Here is a 20165-nt window from a genome sequence, read left to right as displayed (position 1 = left end):
TCCTTAAATTTATTTATTTTTTTAAACATGTAAATATCACCTGTCATGTAAAACACATCAAGGCGTACCAAAATAAAGACAACAAAACAGTGCAAGCATACAGTATTCTAAAAAGAAGGGAATAAGGGATAATTATTAGACATACGGAAAAGAAAAGAAAAACATGCGGGGCATGAAAGCCCCTCACAGGCTTTTCAAAATCTCTGAAAATAGTGTGATGACAATAGTACAAAGAGAAATAAACCTAATTTTGCATACTAAAGTTCATAGGGACACTATTATTTTATGTGTTATATCTTTACTGTGGCTTTCCAGCCTCTTATCTGCCTGCAGTTCCAATATTGGATGTGAAAAGCTGACAAAGACAGACACAGACAATCTGTCAATCCAAGAGAAAAGCATGCCAGATCCTTTAGACTGCAAATGATCCTTTAGACTGCAAAGGTGAGTGGCCCCTCGCAACTTGGGACTACACTAGGTGAAAGGCAGAATTTGTATGGGAGCATGTGAACTCTTACAGTATTCACTATTCTCCAAATACTGGTACCTCCTTCCTTCAGATCCACAATAAATGGAATGCACAACCAAATGCTGTATATTTTAGGTATTTTATTGCTGCATTCTTTATACAATATATATATTTATTTTAGTTAGGGGGAAAACACAATGGCAAATACAAAGCCAGCAGATAAGTTTCCTTTATATATTAATACTTTTATTGTATTGTGAAGTTGAATTGTTGGTAAGTTGCTCTGAGTGGTTGGTACATGAGCACTAGAAGGGTGGGACATATTTTTTTTAATAAAATAAATACGAAGTGAGACGATTCTGCTGTACATGAAGGATGGTGATTCCAATAAGAGCGTAAACCTAAAGATCCAATTCTGATATATCCAAAGTGTGTGCACGCACACACATCCAGAGTATGTTCCACTACTGATACAAAAAAGGAAGACTCTTTCTTCTCTGTTCATGATAGAGAACATGGATTCCTGGCATGATGACCATTTAAATACTCTCAACAAGTAATCAAATTTACAAGATGCAAATGTGTAAAACTAAAAAAAAATCATTATGCTGAATTCCACATATGCTTTGCTTATGTCAGGAATTAAAAACATAGTTTTATAAGAACAGCACTCCTCAAGCTTGGGTCCCCATATGCTGGGCTACAAGTCCCATCATCTCTGACCATTGGTCAAGTTAGCTGGGGATAAGGAGTGTTGTAATCCAACGACATCTGGGGATCTAAGGTTGAATAACACTGATAGAAGGCAGACCTAAGTGTTACCCACCATCTATGTCTGAAGAGTTTATTACTACAACTCTCTTAATAGAGTATCCCTCCAAAAGCTGACTACAAAAAAAATTGCAAGGTGCAATGAGACTTCTATAAAATATACTCCTGTCAGCAGCTTGTTTTATTAGACTGCAAAAAACCAAAACCCACAACGTAATATTTACTGCATTAAAATGTGCTCTTCTATCATTTCAGAGTTGTTTGGAGTCAGGAACAGAGCTGTACGTAAGGACAGTCTTATTAAGTTAAGATTATATCAGAAGTTTAAAGTGAAGATGTATTTTGAAAGGATCTTACCATAAAGGTTTTTTTTTAAAAAAAAATCTAATTAAATGTTTTTACAAATCTTAAGGGCCTTTCATGTCTGGGGAAGCTCATAAAACCTAACATGAAAACTCCTCAAATATCTGCTTGGTTTTTTTTTTTTAGCACCTTTGAAGCAACAAAGAATTTCAATGCTACCTTAATAAAATCAAATTACTTGAGTAATTTTTATACTTGTTAGGATAAAGTCTATCTTGCAAGTATATTACCTTGTCTGTAAACTGAGAACATTTTACCAGTTAACCAGCCTTAAGAGGACTTCAAAGGACTTGGAATAGATAAAGCAATTCCTCCCCCCCCCCTTTACTATTAATTATTTTGGCTCTAACATTACATAATGAAAAGTTAACAGAATGTAATCCACTAGAGATTACTCCAAGATAGCAGTCGTGGAATTATTTCTGCACTGTAAAAGAGATACATAGTTTGGGATTGCCTCAGGCCCTGGCAATCGAACATAAAGCTATAAATTTAAGGATTGCTTCTCTTGCTGAAAAAGCAATTTTCTTCCCTGTCCTTTATACATTGAGTCTCAAAAGTAATCTGAGCATGCATTTCCTTTTGAAAATGTATTAGTAGCATACTTCATAATCCAGTACAATATGTTCCCTTAGTTATCCAAGGCTAAATTTTCAGCATGTGTCTCTCATTTGGTAAATGAAAAATTGTTTGGAAAGCAAGAAACGAAAATATGAAAAAACAAGTGTGCCCTACAACGGAATATTTCAGTCTGAAGTGCTCCTGCTTAGAGCTCTAGCCAGTATGGCCCATTTTCAGTTAAATCAGACAAATTATAGCTGGAAAAAGTAGAGATGGAGAATTTCCTTGCATTGCCAAAACAGCTAATTTCAATCCATTGGCTTCCATTGGCAAATTTTAAAGAGGCCACCTACATTTAAGTTTTTAAGTCTAAAATGTTTGACATTTTCCAAAACAGCTCTTACTGACAGCATTGGGAGTTACCATAGCTCAATAATCCCACACCACAATGAATTACAGTTAGAATCAGATGTGACATTATATAAAGGTAAAGGGACCCCTGACCGTTAGGTCCAGTCGCGGACTCTGGGGTTGCGGCGCTCATCTCGCTTTATTGGCTGAGGGAGCCAGCATACAGCTTCCGAGTCATGTGGGCAGCATGACTAAGCCGCTTCTGGCAAACCAGAGCAGCGCACGGAAACGCCGTTTACCTTCCCGCCGGAACAGTACCTATTTATCTACTACCTATTTATCTACTTGCACTTCGTGCTTTCAAACTACTAGGTTGGCAGGGGCTGGGACCGAACAACGGGAGCTCACCCCATCGCAGGAATACAAACCGCTGACCTTCTGATCAGCAAGCCCTAGGCTCTGTGGTTTAGGCCACAGCGCCACCCAGTTCACCCAAAAAACATTTTCATTGTGCATTATGGTTGCTAGAATGAAAACAGAAGCAGGAATAAAAGTGCACTGAAATCAAAGAAGGAAATGCCAGCTTTTTAGGACCCAGAGATTCCCATCTAATACCTGGTGTCCAAACACAATACCGTCTAAGTTTTCTGATTTTCCAGGAACAGTCCTGGAATTACAAAAGCTATCCCAGCTTCTTACTTGATCCCAGACTATCCCTATTTCCCCTGCCAGTGCTGTCAAGGGGCAGGAGAGACAGCCATAAGAAGCTGATGCAATACAAGGTGGTGTCTTATGTTACACCTTTCTCCATCTTTTACATGGTGAGGCATGGTGACCAGAACTGCACACAGTATTTCAGGAAACTGATATTCCAGATGTTGGACCCCCACTCTCATCAGTTCCAACCAGCACGACCATTGGTCAGGGATTATGGGAGTTGTGATCCAACAACACTGGAGGATAGCATATCCTCCATCTTTGGAAAAGGCATAAAAATGCTGAAAGTTCTATTTTCACTTCCTTCCCTAATAATCCTCAGCATACACCTTCGTTCATTAGGTGCTAAACATTGGCTCAAATATTTCATTGAGCCATCCACCACAATCATAGTATATGTTCCTGGTCAATCACTTCTACCAACATCTGCAGTCCAACAACGCCTGGAAGGCCACAGGTTACTTACCCATGTTTTATAACAGGATTCCCTTTTTGCTGGAAAGGTATCCATACCTTTTTCTATATCAGTGTTTCACTTTACAAAGCCATCAAGCAAACATAAGAATATCAATCATATTACTACACCAGTTTATTGTAGCATTCCTTTATAAAAGACACCCTCCTTTCACATTTTGTTTAAATTATCACTTAAAATCATGATGGGATTTGACATGAACAATTTTCTTCATTAAAATTCTAGGACACTCCCTTTACTCTTCATTTTGAAAAGAAACAGATCTCGGTGAATAACTAGGTTTCTTCTGATAAGAATGTGGCAACATCAATTTCCACTTAAAAAGGGGAAAGTGCATACAACTGAAAACAATAGATGCCAAATAATGTCATTTATACAGTATGGAAGCTGCAGAAGTTTCCATCACTCTGGAGGAGTGCCTGATACAATTCCTTCTCATGCCATAGGATAGCTGGTCACAGCTCTGACATCACAAAGGAGGCATCAGAACTGGCTCTCAGGCATTTTAAAGAGCTTTACTTATGAGGTTAGAATGGTTTGCTTACATTGCTTATACTAGTAAAATTTTGTTTGCCCTGTGACTTAATTTAAGGATAGTTTGAAATTACATTAAAACATCCATTCAAGATTTAAACATCAATAATTATAAGCAACAACCCCACAAAATCCAGGCGCAGAATGCTGAGATGTACTTGACTATTAACAACCCAACCTAATATAATGTGTGTTCAAAACTGTTGGACCACAGGATCAATTCCACCCGCTGACAGATGCCATCTGGACCCCCTGCCTCCAGCCCTCTTTCCCCCCTCCCTCCCCCATTTTTATAACAGCTCAGAGGCAGGGATGAGAGTGAGAGAACAAACCTTACTGTCATACCTCAACCTCATTAGCATTCCCATGCCTTCACCAGCAGAAAGATACAAAGGAAGGTAGACAGACTGCACAATGCTAATGACATAAAGCTACATGCTGCAATCTCAATTGCAGTTTTTACTGTTCTCCCTGGAGGGAAGATGTGAAACAAGAAAAAAGAAATCCTTCTTTCACTGATCTACAATCATTGTCAGCTAGCCACCATCTTATTGGTCAAGTACAGCTATGTCCTATGAGGCACCAAATACTAGTGCCCAAAAAAGTAGCATTTTCTAACTTGTGCTTGGCTTAGCTTCCTAGTTATTGGATTATTTTCCATACTCTGAGATCTAATATTTGGCATCAAAAGTTCCTTGCAACATTTGATTAATTTGGCCTCAACAGTCATACTTCTGGCTGTGCCATTTTCCTATCAAAACGTTTCTACCAAAGTTCTCATTGGGGCATTCCACCGTGACGTGTGTGACATTCAGACAACGTTTTCAGTACTTTTGTAATTATTTTGACCCTAAAACAACCGCTGGTTCAAAAGCAATTAATTGACACCTGTCATTTATGTCTTAAGATATAATTAATTTGATTTGGAATATTTTTTATGTTGCCTGAATAGAGATACAAATTTTTAATTTTGCGTGACGTGTGTGACCATTTTGCAAATGTTTTTCCCTCTCTTCTCAAGTTCTTTGAATATTTCTGTGAGTTCTTGTAACATTCATGGAAATAAAAATTATTAGAATTAAGCCATATATGTGTAAATCCAAAAGAGGGGTTTTAGGAATATGAAGTAGCAATACTAAGGCTAAAAAACAACAAATAGTACTGTGACGTGTGTGACATTTAACGTGACGTGTGTGACCGCATATGAATTTTTTTTCTAATGAAACCCTTAAAAATATCATTTGTGTGGATAATTGTTATCTTTTTACAGATTGAGGTTAACAAATTAATAAACATTAACATAAAAGTGGAATTGGACACAAAGCAATCATCTTTAATGTTTGCACAACTTGTAAAGGTAAAGGTACTCCTGACCATCAGGTCCAGTGGTGTCTGACTCTGGGGTTGCGGCGCTCATCTCGCTCTATAGGCCGAGGGAGCTGGCGTTTGTCCGCAGACAGCTTCCAGGTCATGTGGCCAGCATGACAAAGCTGCTTCTGGCGAACCAGAGCAGTGCATGTAAACGCTGTTTACCTTCCTGCTGGAGTGGTCCCTATTTATCTACTTGCACTTTGACGTGCTTTTGAACTGCTAGGTGGGCAGGAGCTGGGACCGAGCAACGGGAGCTCACCCCGTGGCAGGGATTCGAACCGCCAACCTTCTGATCAGCAAGCCCCAGACTCTGTGGTTTAACCCACAGCACCACCTGGGTCCCTGCACAACAGCCTTATTGTATTGACAGTTACTGAACCAAAAATAGCATTGCATTGGTTCATTCGAACACATTCACTTTACTTTCAAATATATTCAGTTCTCTGACAAAGTGAATTAATTTTGGACAATTTTCTCTAGCTCTTTGTTCATCTGAAATCCAAGCCACATCTCCCCTCACAGTTCTTCTTTCAGGAACAGCTCCCTTATGAAGAGTCCCAGGGCCTGGGGGTGGGGCAAGGCAGGTGGAAGGAGGCCTTCCACATTTAACATTATTTATTTATTTTTAAGTATACTACACTTACCTTGACTTGCCAATGCAACTTCAAATTTGTGAATTGTTACTCAATAGAAAAAAATATTTGGTCAGCAAATGAATATTGATGGAGCATAAATTTTTTGTGATGTTTTGAAGATGGCACAGTCACAGTTAGCCCTTTGATGCCAAATTATGGAGCAAAATACTTCAAAGCTTAATCATAATCTAATAAATTTTTCTGTCAAATATTTGTTTGCCATAACAGATGTACTTGTTATGATCTATGTTAATATTTTATTATTTACATGTATTTGCATTTTTAATTTAAAAAAATGCTCCTGTCTCACACGTCACAGTCACACACGTCACAAATAGTGACGTGTGTGACTAAATTTAAAAAGCCCAACATTTTTTTTATATTTTTTTCAAAAAAAATCCAAACTTTTTTTTAGTGTTTTTAAGTTTAGTAAGCTTATAAAAAAAAAATTCAGCATGGTGAAGTTCATGGCTACATTATTAGATAAAAAATATTAACTTATTGTGACGTGTGTGACACTGGAAGCCAGAACCAGTCAGTTTAACATGGACAAAATTTAATCAAAATCAAAAATACTTTTCTGCCAAATATTTTTGGCAGAACAGATATACTTGTTATGATATATGTTAATATTTTATTATTTATTATGTTTATTGCATTTTTAAAAAAACATGAACTCATCATTAAGATTTCATTTTAGAAAGTGACTTTCTGAACTTGTACAGTTATTTCCAATTTTCACTCCCCCAATTTTCTTTATATCAAATTATATTGTCATTTTAACAAAATATACACTTTCAACTACATAAAATATTTTTTGGGGAATTTTATCTTTAATTTTAATATTTTAGACCACAGGACCACTTTTCATGGAATGCCCCCATTATTATCACAAGTGATTAATTTTTATTTATGCCCCACCCTTCCCGATCAAAACCGGGCTTAGTGGTAGTGCAACAAGATATCCTCCTTCTCACCCTTCTCACCCTGTCCCATTACCAAATGTACTCTGGAGGAGTGGGGAGGGGGGAACCCCAGAGCAGGAAGGGGGGGTCATTTGATGGAACATTGAATACAACTCTCAGTTTAAAAATCTGGGAATCGTCTCATTTAGATGAGAGATATTTTTACTTAAAGTAGTTTCTTAAATTTAATAATAATAAGTAGGCCTAAGTATGGAATCTACAGTATTTATTACTGTAATGAGATAAACAAAATTATGACCAAAATTCAAATACACTAAAGATCTTCTGACTACAAACATGTGTGGCCAAAAGAAGTACTGATTTGAATCCTGCTAAAAGACCACAGAGCAATCTCATTTCATCATTTCCATTGACAATGGAGCAGAACACACAAAGAACATATAAATGAGGTGGTAGATGCAAGAAGCACAACGGGGGGTATTGTAATAGTTTGAAATTATAGTTCAAAAGAAGTTTTCAGAACAGCCAAAGAAATATTTTACAGGGAGCTTGTGCTAGCTGTCTCCCCCTCCCCCCAGTTACACACAGATATATTCAGTTTCAGCTTACAGAATGAATCCATTCACTGAACCAAGGAAAATATATTGTCCATTTTTCAAAATAAATATACAGCTAAATGATGCAAAGCACAAAACACGTCCGTAGGCAGCATTCAGTAGCATAGGACAGCTCCAATAAAGGCAGAATGATCAAAATATTGAATATGATTGCACTATTTCAAAATACTATCTGGAATATTGATTCCAGATGGCCCATATCTATTGCAGTATAGAACATACAAAATCCTGGTGATATCAAAATAAACCATGCTAGGAGGGAGATGCAGCCCAAGATACAAAAAGAGGTGGTAAGGGAACACCTAGCTACAGTACTTTGAATTCAAATCTCCAGGGCCTGATGAGCTGCACCCAAGCGTACTAATGAAGCTTGCATATATAATCTCAAAGCCTCTATATAATCTTTGAGAATTCTTGAACAGAGGAGGTCCCTGCAGACTGGAGCCAGGCAAATATTGTCCCCATCATAAAAAGGGGGGGGGAGAAGACCCAGGGTAACTACCAACCACCCATGAGCTGGACATCAATATCAGGAAATGTGCTAGAACAGATAATAAAATGTGTTAAGTATTGTAAACTATTTATTATTGTCTTTTTATCAATTTCTGTGAAATTCTTACAATAAATAAAAATTTGCATATTTAGTTATTCTTATATGAAAGGATGAAATTCTGTATTGTGCAGGACTGAAATAAATTTAAATTTTATCTAATGCTTTGTACATTTTATTTTTGGTAGAATATTTTCTATTTGTCTCAAATGTTACACTATAGCAGATCTCATAACAGATACACTATTGTACATCAGCAACCCATTGTAGCATTCAAGCATTTTGGATAAAGTCCCACAGGAGATTATCATTTTTATCCTATTTTTTGTTTGTACCAATGAAAGAAAATCAGCCAAGAGATTTATTCACTACTTCCTTAGATGATAAAATTGTTGCAGCCTGCTTCTTTCTTTCTATTGCAATTTGTTTCCTTTACAGACGGCAAGATGACCACAATACTATTTATATTATCTATAAAAAAAACCAAATCTTATGATGGAAATTCAAATCATTCTTAATCGGTAATAGACAAATCCAGTTGTCAACAGAGGCAACTGAATGTTTATATGCACATATCATGAAAGCATAGGTCACATTAAAGTATCTGGAGATTTAATTAAAAGAAAGATGAAGCATCTTAATGAGAAGCACCACTGCCATAAACAATGGAAATGCACATTATTCTCTAATAGTATAAATAATTTAAGAATTCTACAAAGGAAATTAATCTACATATCATGTAATACACACAACTATGGCTGTTCCAACTGAATAACGAGCTAAGAAAAAACTCAGGTAGACAAAAAAAAATTAGACTGAATAAGAAAGGCAGAGGGGAAAGGGCAAAATGGACTATTAATATTCTTCTGGACTGGAAGATTGGAAATGCTAATAATAAGTAATTAAATGTTAGACACTAATTTTTCTTATTAATTAATGGAAGAAATATCAGTGCAAAAGCTCTATTTCATCCAGCACTACCAATGTGAAAACACTATTTTACAGTGCCATCCTATACATACCTATTCAGAAACAGTCCCTATTAAATTCAAGGTGATTTATTCCCAGGTAATGTGCATAGCAGGGGTGTGTAACCCACAGCCCTCAGTTTCACACTATGCTGCTTCCCATGCCCCCAGGAATCTCACATTAGTTCAGGCACTTGATTGCATAGCTGGTAACTGTGATGTAGCTGCAGCTGCCACTAATGCAAAGAAAAAGTAAATCAACAGAGACTAGGGGTTGCATGTGTGACCTCAGAGAGACCTAGTCACAGAGCTTGCTGGGTAGAGGTCCAGAGGATTCCTTGCTATTACCCTCCAGGCATCATTCTCTGTTGTTTGGACTCACACATTTCCCTGTTGTTCTTTTTTTTCAGTATTTTCTGGTGGCGGCGGCTAGATTGCAGCTGGCAGGTATCTTATCAAGAAATGGAGACAATTTTAATTGTACAAAATAAGTCTGCTGCTACTTCTTGGACTGAAAAATGGCATTGGGGTGATAAGAGTAAAGAGATCAGTGGATGAATTGGGTGTTGGAAGAGTAATCAGGAAAATTAAGCACTGATATGTATGGCGACAAGGGCAGCAAGTGCAAAATAAAAGCAAGTGAATGAATAGTGGTCAGGGACAGCAGAGTTACAAAATAACTGATGAGATGCATGGAAGTGGGGTGAGATGAATGAGTGAAAAACAACTAGTGGAGCATGTTGGAAACACACTCAGCAAGTCTTACACATGCTACTGACATTTGTGCAACTGGATGAGTGGTGTGAAAGAATATGTGCATGTGTGTAAAAGACAACGTGAATGGGGAAAAATGTGGCAGAAAGGGAGTGTTGCCAGCCATTGTTATAGATCACCTAGGCCAGGGGTCTGCAACCTTTAAGACAAAAAGAGCCACTTGGACCCGTTTCCAAAGGAAAAAACAACAACTGGGAGCCGCAAAACCATTGCGACGTTTAAAACAAATATAACGCTGCATATATTGTTTCTTACCTTAATGCAATAATAATAAATAACGTATAGGAGCCAATGCAAAGTATAATTAGTAAAAACAACAAGAATAAGTTCTTACTTTTTTGCATTGACTCAGGGGCGTACCCAGGATCAAAACTGGGGGGGGGGGAGCCATGGTCGTTCAGGTTGTGACATTTCAGCACGGAAAGGCGAATGAAACCAAAATTTTAGGAAAATTATATATAATTATAGCAGTGCTTTATTACAATTATTTGCTTGGTTTTTTTAAATTTTTATTCTAGTTACATGTCTTATACCAGGGGTGGCCAACTCCCAAGAAACTGATCTACTTTCAGCAGTGATCTACCCCTGTTTTTTTGGGTTCAGTTAAAGTTGTTTTTTGGGGGGGTGGGAGGGGAGAGAGGGCTTCCCCCTCTAAGATAGGTTGGCAAACGAACTAAGAAAGAAAGAAAAAGGGGGGGGAATTTGGTTTAGAAAGGGAGAGGGAGGGACACAAAGGGAAAGAGAGAAAGGAAGAGACGGGGTAGAAAACAGATGGGGGTGGGAATGGAAAAGTGGGGTGGAAAAATATAAATTGGGGGTGGGGTGGGGAGAATATCTATTAAAATATGTAGTAGTTTAAAAAATAAACATAAAGGGGGGAAATCTTTTTCTTCTTTTTCCTTTTTTGGAAAACAAAAACAAAAGGGGAAGAGAAAAGAAAAGGGGGGATAGAGGGAGAAAAGGGTAATAATAAAAATTCAAATAGAGTGGCTGCAGCAGCTGTGGGGGGTGTTTGTTTGTTTTTCGTTTGTTTGTTTGTTTTAAAAATGGGATTTCCCCCCTTGGATTAAAAAAGGAGGGGAGGAAGAAAAAGAGGGGGGGTGGGAGAGCAAGGCAAAAAGCCAAAAAGCAAAAAACAGGTGGGGGGGAGGAAAAAAAGAAAAGATATTGGGGAAAAATTAGTAATAAAAAATATTTTAAAAATAGTTTTTTTTTAAAAAAAGAAAAGAAATAAAGTAGAATGTATTTGAATAATAAATATATATATAAAAATAAAGTAAAAAATACTAGGTGAGAGTAAGGCGAAGAGGTCTTTCCCAGTGAGAGTCAGGCCTTCCTCCGACGAGCCGGCCGCTGGGGGGGTGGGTGGGTTCGGGTTGGGCCTGTGTCCCTTCGTGGCCCTCTTCAGCCTACCTCTCCCCTCTTTGGCGGTGGTTGCGCGGCGGCTGGGCACCAGGGAAGAGGTTTTACCTTCCCTGGGTGTCCCTCTTCTCTCCTTGGGATGGCGATTAGACGGCAGCGGTGGCGGCTGTGATGGCGGCAATGAGTGTTCCTCTTCCGAGGGCTCCCGTCTTTCCCTTGGGACGGGAGCTGGGGGGGCGGCAGGGGGGCGGGGTCTCCCTTTCCACGGGGGTGGCGGCAGGGGGGTCGGGGTCTCCCCTTCCCTCCTTTGGCCTCTGGAGCGCCGCGGGGTTGTTAGTCCCGGCAAGTGGGTGGGCGCAGGCGGGCCAGCAGCGCGACGCAGCGACGGCTACATTTTGAAACAGCCGCTGGCAAGGTGGGTGGGCGCAGGCGGGGCAGCGGCGCAGCAGCGAGGCAAGTGGGTGGGAGGCAAGTGGGTGGGCGCAGGCGGGCCAGCAGCGCGGCGCGGCGGCGCCTACATTTCGGCGCTAAGCGCCGGCCCTACCCGGAGCCGCGGCAAACCTATGAAAGAGCCGCATGCGGCTCCGGAGCCGCGGGTTGCTGACCCCCGACCTAGGCCACTTCTACTAAGTGACTGTGGTCCTCAACTTCAAAAAGGCTGCCCATACCCGGTGTACAGGATTGCAGCCTCAATTTTTCAATAACTGTTCTTAGCTGCCTAGCCATTTGTATCTCTGCATTCTGATAAGGCAGTATTTTTACAAACAGCATGAAGTAAAAAATGATTACCGGTAGCTGCCATAGGAGTTTTTCTTTCTGTGCCTATTTCCACAACCTTTGTTCCCAAGATGAAATCTCAACAGCCGAGTTCAAAGAGAAAAGATATCCATGGTAACTTAACCTTTCCTTTGAAACTGAAGCTCTACGTTCAGTATCATCTAGCAGGACAAATTACCATGTTATTCAAGTGTATTTAAATTATTATTTAAATCTAAGTTACCATGGAGAGAGAGAGAGAGAAAAATGAAAAGGTGAAACATGTTTATTTCTAACCACTAACATTAGCAAAGTTATTACCAGGATGTTATAGAAACTTTACCATTCTAATATGTAAATACTAACATCTGCTACTTTGTTATTGGAGAACAATACAAATGAATTGCAATAGGTGGTATCCAATTTCGTAGTTAAGAGTCAAAATGTATCTCAAGATTTGTTAAAGATTATTTATTTTTTTAAAACACAGCCCTATTCACATATGTGAAGAAGTTCAACTGAATTCAATAGGGCTTACTTCAGCCTCATTGGCCTTAAATTTAAGGCACCTGGGACTACTTAAATTTAAGGCATCAACTATTCTGTCAAAATACCTACATCCAAATGTCTCTGCGTGTGAGAATCCATTACTTCTTAGGGAAGGCAAAGCTCTCCCTTGAACATTATTTTTATTTTTATTACACCCTGCCTTTTTCCGATACGCGTCAAAGAGGTTTACCGGGAGGGGGGTAGAGGGAGAACTGCTAAAAACAATTAAACATTAATAAAAGTAAACTATATACATATTTTAAATCTATTTAGCTTTCTGTGTATATGATATTTTGATGCAGGGAATGCAGAAACTATTGATCCCCCATTAACATTATGATGTGGTACACGAGATTTCAAAAATCTCCATTAAAGAAAGCTGCTTGGTATTCAAGGTGATGTAAAGTACAGAAAACAACTGAGGAAAGATAAGCAGCAACTACATATTAGATATCTACTCTATCCCATTATATCCCCATTCATAACTACCATTCCTCCAATCCACCTCCTCCTCAGCTATCCAAAGGTTCTTTGTTCTCCAACACAACTCTATTCATTTTCCCTTGTGCTCCCCAATGCATGGAACACTGTCCTAGAATATGCACATGCCAGCCCCCCATCCTGTCTCCCCATGCAAATGCATCCACAAACCAATTTTTCCCTGAAGTCCTTTAATTCTCATTCTCAGTTGTAATCAAGTTTACATAAGTTTAAGGGAAACTTCATTTGCTTATTTCTATTCCTTGCTACCCTCATCTCTCTCTCTCTCTCTCCCTCCCTCCCTCCCTCCCTCCCCTAGTCTTCTGCAATGTCAGTTTTACACCATAAACTCCCTTAGGGCCAGGATCCTATTTGTTTTCTTTGCAAAGCTATTTAAAGCACACTGTCAGCTGTGTATTAACGATAACAATAATTGGATGGAAATTAACTGCACCAGGGACATCCCTAAAAATGGAAACATGAGGAACACTGGAATATTAAATTTAGTGGATTGAGGTCAGAATATCCAGTGGGGCCTATTTCATGTGATTCTGTTCCTAAAAGGCACAATATTAAAAGCTAAGACATTGAAATTTGGACTAATCTAGACTGATAGGATGCGGGTGGCGCTGTGGGTTAAACTACAGAGCCTAGGGCTTGCTGATCAGAAGGTCGGCAGTTCGAATCCCCACAACGGGGTGAGCTCCTGTTGCTCAGTCCCAGCTCCTGCCCACCTAGCAGTTCGAAAGCACATCAGAGTGCAAGTAGATAAATACCACTCCAGCGGGAAGGTAAACGGAGTTTCCGTGTGCTGCTGTGGTTCACCAGAAGCGGCTTAGTCATGCTGGCCACATGACCCGGAAGCTGTACGCTGGCTTGTAACGCGAGGTGAGCGTCGCAACCCCAGAGTCGGACACGACTGGACCTAATGGTCAGGGGTCCCTTTACCTTTTACCTTTTAGACTGATATGATAAACTGAGCCCTGGTTGACCATTCTGAAGTTGTGGATTGTAGTCCAATAGCTTTTTCCTGACATTAAAATATAGCATTGATGATTTATTGAAGCAATGCAAAGTCCATTCCCATTTCATTAATGTGATTCCTAGCTTTGAATGGATCCTTAAGTCTATTTCTTCCAAACTCTTGCAGTTGGGACATTGTGGGCTGTTGGCAAAGGGCATGGCATCACAATACATTTCAAATGAGCATAAAAGCAATTAATGTATCTCTGTGATGCTCACCTAAATAAATAACATATACATATGCATGAGTGTATATACCATTACAGGTACAAACATTTCCTTTATATTAGCAGCAGATTGAAGTGAATAAAATGTTTGTTACTTTATGTCAGCCACTATTTAAAAGAAAAGGTAAAAAGAACACGCCTGAACCATGTAACAGTAGAAATGTCACAAAGGGCAAGTAAAATAAGGTTCCTTTTAATTAAACCCAGCAATTAATATGAAGCACACTGTATTCTGCTATTAATGTGACATTTGGAAATATCAGCAGGATAAATATATGGCTAAGCGTTAAAAGGACGTAGCCTTATTTTATTATATATTTTAATAGAGGGCAAATCTAGTTAAACAGATGGCACTCAGGATTTCTCAATGAATTCAGCATCTGTGTGTACATGTTGCACAAACGCCAATTAAAATGTGTCAGAGTAAATTTAAATCCCTTGCTGATAGAGTGCAAGCCAATCTAGCTGGTGGAGGAGCAAGGTTAAACCTAATCATCCTCTGAACTTGCTGCAAGTTGCTCCCGAGTTGTACATAAATTCCCAGTTAAATAATAAAAACAGAGTTCCTATTGATTAGTATTTATTTACATTCATAACTCTGTTTAAGCTTTCAAATGAAGCTCAAATAAAAATAAATGGTATTGTGTATGGTACAATGAATACCTACTGAATTAAAAAGTCTTCAGCAAAAAATGTTTCTGAAGCTGCCTGCAAATGCTTCTTGACTTCATTGTGGGTAAAAACAGTCTTAATTAGGGAGGAATACCAACATCATCACATTGTATATTCACACATTTATTTATCAACAGAACTGGAAACCAAATGAACATACAAAGAAACTGGAAGTTTGCAAGCTGAGTAAGAATTCTATGGAAAGGAAGGCACAAGATATTTTCAGGTGTTTAATTGAGAGATAATGTATGTGTAGAAGATATGGCAGGCTTCCCAAACTATGGTTATTCAGTCATTTGTTTAAAAAAACAACACCCATGTGTACAGAAATTTATTTATTTATTCAGAAATAGTTATATGTTGTTTAATGATCAAAATATCTTGAGTGGTGTGCATAATGAAAGAATTATCAGTAACACAGAAATACAATCAGCAAAACTTGTAAAAAAACAAATATATCTAACTAAATCCTATGTCTGGGTAGGCTTTCTGAAATAAAAATGGTTCTCAGAAAGGCTCTAAAACAATATAGCCTGCTTAATGCCAAAGCATAGGTGCTACTGTACTAAAAGACTAACCCTCACAAATATGGAATGAACATAACATACACTTTCAAATTATGTGGACCAAAGCGATCAATAGGTATGTGTGGAGACAAGGAGATCCCTCAAGTAAACCATTCCTAAGCTGTTAAGGGCTTCATATAAAAATAGAAAATCATTGAATTTGGTCCAATAACAAATCAGCAGTTGATTCAGATCTTTGAACAGAAGTGCAATATGCTTAGAATATCTCACTTTTGATAGCTATTGTGTTTTGGTATTCTGCCCTAACTTCAGTTTCCAGACCAACACAAGGGAAGACTCAGATAACGTGCATCACAGTAATCTACTATTGAAAGTTACAGATGCCTGGACTACTGTGGTCAAGCTATCCCTGATCCAGGAATGCTCACAACTATCCACAGGTAACACTGATAAAAGGTGTTTCTAGCTACGAAGACCTCCAGTGATAAACCTGGATCTAGTAGCACCCACAGAATGCATACCTGCTACTTCAGAGACAGGGCAACCCTATCCAGAGCAGGCAACTAACTGATTTGTCAGACTACTCACCCACATACCAGTAAGTTTGTCTTGCCAGGATTCAAACTCCATTTATTCTCTCTCATCCAGCCATCTACCACAGCATCCAGGCACTGTTCTATGATGTGCTTAGCCTCATCTGATATTTAAGATGTTATGGAAAAATAAAGCTGAGTGTCATCAGAATACTGATGACAACTTGCCTCACCTTTCCCAATGGTCACTCTCAAGGGTTCATATAGCATGGCATTCCATAGCGTAACTGCCAGGGGAGCTGAAAAGCACTCTCCCAAAGCTATTCTTTGAACTTGGCCTCATAGATAGGATCAATAATATTGTACAGTGTACAATATTCATCCAGTTTACTCTGTTTGCTCTTGGGCTGTGGACTCACTTGTGAAGGCACAGTTGATTTCTTTTTCTGGTCATTTTGAGGAGTATAATTTATACTTCTAGAAGAGCTTAAAGCGTTGTTGGTTTTACTTCTGATTTGATCCAAAGATCTCCACAATCCAAAAAAATGTTAACATGTTCTGGTCACCATTCCACATTTCCTTTGGAGAGACTTCCAGGTCTATTCTCCCCCCCAAAAAAAAACCCCTTCCCCTCCCCACAATCATGAAAACAATTACAGTATTTTCAAGTGTGAATGTGCTAAAAATATTTTTATGGGCAACTAGACAATACGTTTATCAAAAATCCTTCAACATATTGCTGTTTTTTTAAAAAAAATTCAAATTAAATGGATCATTTGCACTCATCTGCACAGAAAAATACATCCTGCTAACAATTTTTTAAAAAAAAAATCAGTAAAAATCTATTAACATTGTATTTGTAACTTATTTTTATGTGCACAATATATTCTTTCTGACAAAAACCCCAGGTAAATCATCTAAAACACCCTTTGGCAAATTTTGCCTAATCGGGGCTTTTCCACTAAATTACCTACCTCAACAGAAACTCTGCTCAATTTTATCCTGGTATCTAACACTGCACATGATCTTTGCTCATGTGAATAATTGCTAGGGTGGAAAATTGCAGTAAATATGATGGTACAGATGTTCTTTTTCAGTGGACCAAACAGAATGAAAGGAAACAGTATTTTATGGTTCATTGCAGATTTTATTTAAGATCTGATGTTTAGTTACCAAAATGTTTTACATGTATCTACTTTCTTTGCAGATAGTTTAGTATAACACTGCAATAGCTGGAAATAATATTCATCATAGTGAAGAAAGATAATTAATGGGTAGCAAGTAAGCAATGTCTGCTGCTTTTATGGTGATTTCTAGTAATATTTTAAAATTACTAGCAAGGGTTTCAAAGCAGAGTATGCATGTGAAAATATAACAGACAAAATAAAATTCAATCATAGATAACACACAGCAGACATGGTTTGTTAATCCAAACAGTAACCAAACACGAATTTTGATTTATAGGGGCACAATGACTGCTGGAAAGAACACAGAAAGAAGAAATGCCATGGTGCATCTGCAGCAGCACAACCGGATGCCTTCATCCGCCCCAGATGCAACAAAACATGTCTCTCCCATACCAGTCTCTACAGTTACAACTATAACTCTCCAATGGTTTGACTTTACCCCTAAAGGCACACTCCTCCATTGTTTCCCAAGACAAACAGTTGCCAGCAACCAACAAATGGCACAGTCAAAATGTTTCCCATCAGATTTCAATGGCAGTTAAATTAAGCCCTCTTTGTTCATTCTCCTTCATATGTGGAGGAAATGAGTCTACACCTGCTGAATCCAACCATGATGTCATGCACCCATGTGCATTGAGCTTGATATTTACTATGCATATGGGCTTCCACACAATAGTCAACCACGTGTGATTGGGTTCTAAATTGCTTTTTGTTTTCTGAATTACTGTGCTGAACGGTGTATTAGGGGCTATGACATCAAGCTAATCCCGTATGCTTATTTGCTGGCATCTTACATCTTAGCAGGCAATAGGATACTGGTAAGGAGCTCTACCACCTCCCATTGCACAAGCAGTGCTTCTCCTACACAAATCTTGGTCAAAGTCTATGGTAGTTTCAGGCACCTTCACACAATTTTTTTTGCTACAAATTATGGCAATCTACCAAGAATCCTGCTCAGTGAGCAAGAAGGAGACCCAATCTGAAAATGCAGGTTGGCCCCAGTGGCAAGTAACAAACAACTTAGGCAGATGTGCAAGGATAAAGTAAGTACCTAATATTTAAAAGGAAGTCCAGTCTACTGCAACTTAAAACTCCTTAAATCTTGTCCTCTTCTGTGTGCAAGCTCTTCAAGTATTTGAAGAGAGCTCTTGTGTATCCCTTCAAACTTCTTTTCTCTGTGTTAAGCGTACACAATTCCTTCAACCTTTCCTAATAAAACCTGTTTCCCATGCCTCTGAACACATCTTCATCCTCCTGTGAACCCATTTCAGTAAATATATTAGGAAACAGTTGGTTTTCATCTTAGTATCAGATGGCTAATCATATTGGTACAACAAATGGCTCAAATGATCTGTTTTATAACAGACTTTGGAAAGCACATATTTCAGTCAATGAATGCATGTATGTATGCCTTGTTTGTTTGGTATCACATGCTGTTAGGACCTCTCACCACAGGGTTTGTTCCAAATTATTTTGAGTAAGAACAGAATGTAGAAATTAGTAAGAGATAAAATAAACAGGCAAGTTTGCTCTCTATCTCTAAGCCAGTTCTTAAAAAGATAGATATGTTTTAGTAGCTGCTTTATTGCCAAAAATCTGGTTGCTTTACATAGGGTTGCCATATTTCGAACGTTTTAGAAACCCACCAGCTTATTTTGGGAACAAACCCCAAATAGTAATTTTAAGGTTTTGGAGCTGTATCTGCTGCGTTGCCATACATCCGGGTTTTCCCTGACATTTTGCAGATTTGGCAAAACTCCACCCTGGTGCCATTTTCACACCCGAAAACCAGGACATGTCAGGATTGTTTTTGTCGTATGGCAAGCCTAAGCATACAAACCAAGAAGGGGAGCCTAGCTGACAAGAGAAAATGCCAGTTCTGTTTACCTTTCAGTGCTCCTCTAGTTCTACTCTAAAGTACATTGAGTAGTGAAAATGACCAGGAATGGCAAGGAATTTATGAGGAAATGTATTCAAGTCAAAGACCTAAACACAATTGCTTCTTGCAGGCATAGGTGCTCAGCAGCAGCAGTTCTGTGTTTGTATCAGACTTTTTAAACAACACTGTCGAATTAGTTCCCAAGGGCTAGTCTGCTGCAGCAAAACAACAGAATCCTTTGGCACCTTAAAGACTAAGATGCTAAAGGACTCTGTTGTTTTTATTGTCAAGTGAGGATTTCTTTTGATACTTTGCAGATGACTGAGTACTGGTGGTCCCCTCAATCTGCTCAGAAGCATGAGGAAGAGTGGAACCCATAAATGACCTTGTCAGAATAAGGCTTACTTACTGATTAATGTACTGTCACATTGCAAGGGCAATGTGTAAACTGGCCATAAAGAAAATGTATCTATGTGTTCCTCATTCCTGAATGTACACAACTACTGTGAAATATTGCAACAAAGGAGATGATTAGAGTTCTATTCCCCCGTCTCTATTCAGAAATCTACAGTCGTACCTTCATTTTCGAACAGCTTAGTTCTCTAACGTTTTGGCTCCCAAACATCGCAACCCCAGAAGTGACCATTCTGGTTTGCGAACTATTTTTGGAAACCGAACATCTGCCGAGGCTTCTGATTGGCTGCAGGAGCTTCCTGCAGCCAATCAGAAGCCGTGCTGGTTTTTGAATGTTTTGGAAGTCAAATGGCCATCCGGAATGGATTCCATACAACTTCCAAGGTACGACTGTATTAGGCTTTTGAGAAAAGTGCAAACTGTGTATATTTTTAGAATGCAAAGCACAGGTACTCAATCCTATTTGGCAGCCAC

The 20165-nt window shown here is 38.7% G+C and overlaps 1 protein-coding gene across 6 annotated transcripts in view; it reads right to left on the bottom strand.

Moving 5' to 3' along the window:
* Positions 1-20165, bottom strand: part of ROBO1 (roundabout guidance receptor 1) — a 611457-nt gene that overhangs the window by 107565 nt on the left and 483727 nt on the right. The gene's annotated exons all lie outside the window — the stretch shown is intronic.

This window comes from Lacerta agilis, chromosome 4, assembly GCF_009819535.1.
Source record: "Lacerta agilis isolate rLacAgi1 chromosome 4, rLacAgi1.pri, whole genome shotgun sequence".
Lineage (NCBI taxonomy): Eukaryota > Metazoa > Chordata > Lepidosauria > Squamata > Lacertidae > Lacerta > Lacerta agilis.
Note: the sequence above shows the minus strand (reverse complement) of the source record. Positions and strands in the feature narration are given on the sequence as shown.